We start from the raw sequence: 7,607 nt of genomic DNA, 5'->3' as shown, positions 1-7,607 counted from the left end.
CCATTATGGGCAATAGGGTCAATCAAATGCAAGTGAGTAACTTATACACTAATTATTTATTGATGTCTTCTTCATTTATCCTTTTAATCAGCATCTTTAGCAGAATCTTTGTTCTTTTTATGGTACTGGACACACGAATCGACTATTATTTGCTTGGCCTTTGTCTTTGATTAGTAATTTAATTTTACAAATTGTCCAGAATAAACTGCCGTGGGCAAATAAAAAACAACTTTAAAATTACAAATTTCAAACGAGTTCATATTGTTTATAAATTCGAGGCTTAGGATGCGTTAATAGAGAGACGACAGCCAATTCACAATCGTGTTAAAAAGGGTCGTGCTAAGCTATGGCCAGGTCTATGGACCTAAAGGCAATTCTCTTTAGTTTTTCAAATTTTTCTCAACAAAAAGTCAACAAATGTTTACTTGTATATTGATTGTTTCTAAAAGCAAGGCAAAACAACTTTATAAACAATAAAGAAAATTCCATGATTTTATTTGTTTTAGATAATTCTGTATAATATTTACATTTCGATTTCCATTCACTTAAAATGAAGGTAAATGCAAAAATGTCTTTTACAGAGAATCCATGCATATCCATAAATCTAAAATCCAGATTCAAATTGCCTTTGGGCCATCAGAAATAGCTTGAAATTGACAATTAATAAACTGTAGATAGAGCCACACACACACACAGACAGCTGTAAAGAGAAGGGAAAATTGAAAACTGACGAACTTCATGGCAATGGCAATGGAAATGGTTGACTCGTTTTGGGCCATGTGAAACAGAATTGCAGGATATTTGGCCATGTCTCTTACAAATGCCTAGCATACGGTTCGGCCAACAAAATGACAATGGCCAAAACCAGGCGGGAGGCTGGTTACGAACAATTGGGCAAAAGTGTAGCAAATAAATACAAAATGCAAAAGATAATTGCAATCAAAGCCACAAAATGTAGCCAAAAGGCTTATAAACTTGTGGGTGTGCGGCTGGTTGAGACAGACAGAGAGAGAAGGAGAAAGAGTTTGGGGCAAGAGGAAGCGGGTGAGGGAGAGAGATAACAGCCGCAGGGGATGCGCACTAACAACAGAAGGTAAATGCATTTAATTTCACAAATGTGCGACACAGAGGCATGCACTCACTTACATCACGCATACACACACACACACACACAACAAATGCAAAGTCAGTTGCAGTTGCAACAATGGGGCTTGGCGCCCCAACTACAATATAGAAACGGGAAGCGTTGGCAATTTACGGCCATTATTGCAACAGACAGGCAGCTTTTATTATGTGGCACTACCACCTCATGTGGCATGGCCCCCCTTCGCAACACCTCCCCACAACACCATACCCCTGACCCCATTTATTAGCAGTAGCTATGAGTTTGTTGCTGTCATGATTTTTTGTGGCTGTTTTGAAGCTAAGCTTTTTGATTGCTGCTCTTTGCAATTGCCACATGCAACAATGTTGCTGGCGTTTTTCTAATTGAATTGCCTCGATTTTCGGTTTGCATTTTTCCGCCTAATTGTTGAATTCTTTTTGGTAACACTGTGTGTGGGGGGTAGAAACGAAAATGCATTAAACATGAAATAAAGAACAACAAAAACCAAACAAAAAAAAGGAACACAAAAACCTGAACCCAATAGGCTGCAGCAACATTTAAAACGTAATTATGCCTTGTTGTCCTGGGGCAATGCCTTCTCATTCTCAACCATCATCACACCCACACAGCAAGTTTGTTGCAAGGGGTTGATTAATTTTGCCAAATGCCATGCAACCCATTCAATCTGACAATAGCAACGCATTTGCCCCATGTTGTTGCCATTGCTTGGGGGTTGTTTGTCTCGGGATGCCCTTTCCCCCCATGTGCGACAGAACGAATGCCTGAATTGTGATTGATGCTCATCCCGTGCACTAGTTGGTCTGGGGATATTCTTCTGTTCTCTTTCGCCAGAGATGGCTTTGATCTATAGACCGAACTCACACTTAAGGTTAGTTATGTATTCCTACCTGCCTTTTGTTGAGTAATTGATTTTGCCACCCCAATGTGGGGGATGGTGGCATGCCTCATTCATGCATAGTTACACACACTTGCCAGTTAATTGAATGAGCGGCTTTTTAGTTTAATCTATTTAATTGCTCCGGTGTATGGTAAAAGTCATAATAATTTAATTACAATTACATTAATTATTACAACTTAATTCAAATGAATATCGTGTTCCATTCGCAAAAGGCGTTGAAACAGAATAATTTCCTTGCAGATTAAAGTTATTTGAGTAATTAAAAATTTTCAAAAATTTAATTAAACCCATCGAAGATAAAATTTCCGAGGAAACGCAACTTGATTCGCTTGATTTGAGCCTCTATTCTCGAGTGTTTATTCCTATTTCCATTAGTAACTAGTAACAAAAGGTTTTTATTCAGATTTCACATTTTTTTATACAATATCCAACATTCCGTTAGCCCCTCTATCTTCATTTCATGATAAACAAATGCCCATAGAATTTCTATAGCTTAAATTCATAAATCAATTGCCAATTCAAAGGTAAATAGAAACGTTTTTCCAACGTTTGGATAATAGTTTCATGGACATATTTCGTTTACTTTCTGTTGTTATTGATAAGCCTGTGTGTTCAGAAAGTTTTCCACTTACAAACAATTTGCAAGCTACATAAATACCTTGACTTTTTCCAGCTACTGCATGAAATCTTCTTCTCTGTGCGTCAGTCGAGACCTCGACTCAGACACACACACACACATAAGCAATATGAGGCGGAAAGCAGAAGGCAAATGGCAAACTAAGCAGCATTTAAAGATACTTTTCGCCATAAGTATAACGTGGGTGGGCCTCACCCAAACGACTGAGTGACAACGCAATGGACAAATAAGAGTCTGAACTCATGACTATATCTGGCTGGGTATTTTTATACCATACACCCATAGGGTGAAATGGTATATTAAAGTCGCCAAAATGTATGTAACAGGCAGAAGGAAGCTTCTCCGACCCTATAAAGTATATATATTCTTGATCAGGATGAATAGCCGAGTCGATCTAGCCATGTCCGTCTGTCCGTCCGTCCGTCCGTCCGTCCGTCCGTCCGTCCGTCCGTCCGTATGAACACGCAGATCTCGGAGACTATAAGAGCTAGAGCCACCAAATTTGGTATGTATACTCGTGTAGTATGCACATGTTCAGAGTTAATTGGAATTTCGGCCACGCCCCCTTACGCCCCCAGGAATCACATAAAACTGTTTTTCTTAAAAAGTATAACAGCTAGAGACATCAAATTTGGTTTATATACTCGTTTAGTTGGCGCGCAGAAACTAATTGTTTAAACTTTTTGCCACGCCCCCTTCCGCCCCCGGAATTTACATAAAACTGATTTTCTTAAAAACTATGACAGCTACCGACATCAAATTTGGTGTGCAGACTAGTTTAATAGACGCGCAGAAACTGGCTATTTAAAAATTTTGCCACGCCCACTTCCGCCCCCGCAAATCAAACAAAACTGATTTTATCAAAAACAAACAAAGCTAAAGTCACCAAATTTAGTATGTATACTGGCTTAGTATTCGCGCAGAGTATATATATTTTCATATTTTGCCACGCCCACTTCCGCCTTCATAATTAAGAAAAAACCGATTTTCTCCTGTAGTTTTTTGACTATCGCATTCAAATTCGGCAGACTAATTAATCTTATCTATTTCTACAAAACTACCAAATTTTATTGAAATCGGACTAGAAACATGCAAAATATGCGTATGAACGTATTTTACTACGCGGTCCACAAGGCCAGAATTGGCCGTTGGCTAGTAGCGGCGCTAGAGTGCTCGTGTGTTCGTAGAGTGAGCGAGATAGCACATACTATGAAACATGTAAAAACAATTTAATAGACATACATATGTACATTTGGTTTTCGAAATTTAAAAAAATTTGTTTCACCTGGTGTATGGTATACCCGAGTCGACGAGTCGACTTACTTGCTTCATTTCTTCTCTAATGTATAGTTTTTATACACTATAAATAATGTAAAGTAGAATATATGTATTTCATAATAGGAGAAAGCGTTATCATCTATCTCTACTTAGTACAGTCGAAATCGGAATGAATAGATACCATTTAGCATTAAAACTATTAAGAATTATTGGTAAAGTCTTTGTTGAAAAGTTTACAAAGAGTACAAGAAGAGTCAAATGACACAAACAGATAATAAAGGGCAGGAGTAAGCTAAGCTGGACTTGAGATTGTCACCTTGACAATGGAAGATTATTATTTATTATTTTTGTATAAGTTCTGGCTGGTGTTATCCATTATGATTTCTTGCAGTGTAATAACCTAATCCAACAGCTCTATATTATTCATTTGAATGCACATAACTGGCAGAGAATTTGATGGAATTTCCTGTAAACAGGTACACAGAGAGCCTGCCAAGAATACAAAACAAATGCCACAAGGAGATGGAGATACAAACAGGCCAGGCAATGGCGAATAAGAGAAATATACTCAACGAGAGAGAAAGAGAGAGGGAGAGACCCACAAAGTGAAGGAGAAGTGAGATGATGGGGAGTTATATAGAGACAGACATATTACCCGGCTTAGGAGAACAACTTCTGTTGCTGTTGTTGTAGTTGCGGATGCTTAAACAAACAGACAAAACGCCACCACAGACAATCAGAAAGGCATTCAACCAGGAGAATGCCACACACCCAGCAACAACAGATAGAGAGAGAGAGACAGAGAGGGAGATTGTAATGTAGGAGTTAGGGAGGTCTTTTCACAACTCGGGCATAATGCTTATAAATATTTGAGAAAATATTTCAAAATTTAAATCTAAACTATAAACCAAATGCCTAAGATTCATCAGTCATAGAACATTGTGTGTTGAGTCATGTGTGTGTGAGTGTGCTGTGTGTGTTGTCAGTTGGCTTAAACTCTTGGTCAATAACTTATTTGCATATGAAAAGCATTCGAAATCAGAAAATCGAATAAGGACAACAACAAGAGTAAGAAAAATTTCTGTGAGTTTTTAATTGATGGCAATTTGTGTTACCTCAGACCATTAACACATTTTAATCTGCCACCGGCTGATGGCTTTTGTGTGTGGTCGCCAAGACAGACAGCAGCAGCAACAGCAACAACATCAAGCATTCCGGCAGCAACAGAAGCTTTGCTGGCGCTCTTAATCATCAGCATAAGCAATAATCTGAAACAATTGCCGTCTGTTGGCCTCTTTCTCTCTTTTCTGTCCTTCGTTTCCCTCTGGCCTCTTGGCCGACGCCTTTTACTGCCAATGTGCTGCAATTGCAGAGGCAAACTTTTATTGCATTGCCATGTCAACAGCAACAACGGCAATGGCAATCTCCAAATGTATGTGTCTGTGAGAGTGTGCTGTTGCACTTAAAATGCGAATGCGAATTGTGGCGCAAAATGAAGCTACTTGTGTTGCCCCGACACAGATGCCAGATTCCAGCTTCCAGAGCGAGACAAAAAGCTCTATCAGTGTGTCTGTATGTATGTATGTCTGTCTGTCTGCCCGTCTGCCCGCCTGCCTGTCTGTCGGTCTATATGCCTCCTTGACTGCTGCCTGGCTGCTGTTGCTGCATGCCACATTCAATTAGTGCAACAACATATCCTGCCATCAGTTGATGTTGCCGTTGCTCGGCAGCAAAGAGTGAGAGCCAGAAACAGAAACAGAACCAGAACCATAGATAGGAAGCAGGAGGCAGTGGCAGAAAAGCAGAGGCAGATTCGAACTCAGAAAACAGAGTCCGACTCAATGCTACACTTAATTTTATTCATTTGACAGTTGCAGCCACACACACACACACACTCACTCTCACTCATATATATGAATCGCTGCTGCTGCTGCCACACGTATTCCAGCAATTAAGGTCATTCTCGCAGCAGCAGCAAAAATGTTTTTTAATTATGTCATTTTATTGAGTGAACATTTATGCAAAAATGACAAAAATCTTCAATCTTCATCCCTCTCAGGGGAAGAATCAACTACAAGTCGTTTCCCAATTACAAAATACTTTTTAATGATGGCAGGTTAACAGGGTTGCAAATAACCGAGATACCCCTTCCCCGCCTTTTTCATCCCATCCATTGCCATTGTCCTGCCCCATTTGCCATTGTTAAGCCTTGCAACAACTTGGTGAACAAAATAACATTGAGGAAAAAGAAACATAGAACTGTCCCGCGGGCAATTTAAACACAAAAATAAAAGTTATATCGATAGCATAAAAATCATATTGTTCAAGCGAAAAGTCATTTAATTGGAAGACCATTCAATTGGAATGTTACCCCAAATTGACTGTTGCCGCTTGACAAGAATTTAATTTAGCAAAAATACATTTAGCAAACGTTTAAGCCTTTATGAATTTTTCACACTTTTTAAATGTCGCAAAGCGCATAAAAATTCCATAAATACGCTAATGAAACACATGGCCATGGCAGACAAATAATATATATGTATACATATATCCGAACACATATATGTATACAATATGAAAGAGGAAAAAATACAAGAGAAGTAAAAAGCAAAGGAAAAATAAAATAACAAAAATTAAAAAAGGAAAACCAACTAAAGAACCACGGCACGGCGAGGATTTCAGAGGAAGAGTGAGTAACTGAGTGAGACTCACACACACACACACATTTAGCAGCAATCCAGACCACCCAGACAGCAGCCACATGCAACACGGACAACATGGAAGCGGAAACTTCAACATCCATTTATTTGGGGACCATCAACTTTTAAATACTCTCTGCTAACTTTAATTCAGTGAGAATATTGGCTTACTTTGAATTATTTAAGACCTGAGCACAAAAAATCAAATTTAAGATACATGTTTAAGCATCTGAAAGAAAGTAGATATTACATTTGTATAGAAAATATCAAGTATTTAACCCCAATTAAACTTCTTCAAATGTAACTCAGATTAAGAATACATCCAAAACGCTATAAATATAATTTAATAATGTAAATCTAAAGAAATTCTTTATAGTTTTTTTATATTTACATTCCAAATAGTTAACTTACCAAATCAAACATTGCATTAATGCATTGTAAAATTTGTTCCTTCCATTTGAGAACGGTTAAAATTAAAAAATGGTTTATAAATATATGTAAAAACTTAAATGATATATTATGTCTATTAGAATTATATGTAAAGAAAGGTATTTTATGTCACAGAAATTTAGAATAATGGTAATCGAAATAAAGTACAAAGATATGTTTTTCACAATAAAAGAAGGCCTAAAGAGATCTCCTAACTTTAAATTAATTATTAATCTAATAAATGTACATACATATATAGCCTATGTGACGAGAGTAAAACAAGACTAATGCAAACAGTTCTCCATTAAAATGTGTTTTCGAATTGTGAAGAAAAGACCTTCCATTAGCATTTATTTCTATGACAAATTCCATATGCTCGTCCACACAGGGTAGACAAATTGTGGACTTTTCTCCAGCAACATCGTTCTGTTTGAGCCCTGGCATCCTAGCCAAAATGCATTTTCGTTTTGTTCCCCCTACTTTGCACACACACACACACATACACACACAAATGGACAGGTTTAGATGGCAGCTTTCGCT

This window comes from Drosophila tropicalis, unplaced genomic scaffold, assembly GCF_018151085.1.
Source record: "Drosophila tropicalis isolate 14030-0801.00 unplaced genomic scaffold, ASM1815108v1 contig_859, whole genome shotgun sequence".
NCBI classification, from domain to species: domain Eukaryota; kingdom Metazoa; phylum Arthropoda; class Insecta; order Diptera; family Drosophilidae; genus Drosophila; species Drosophila tropicalis.
The sequence above is the reverse complement of the archived record's forward strand: the minus strand, read 5'-3'. Positions refer to the sequence as shown.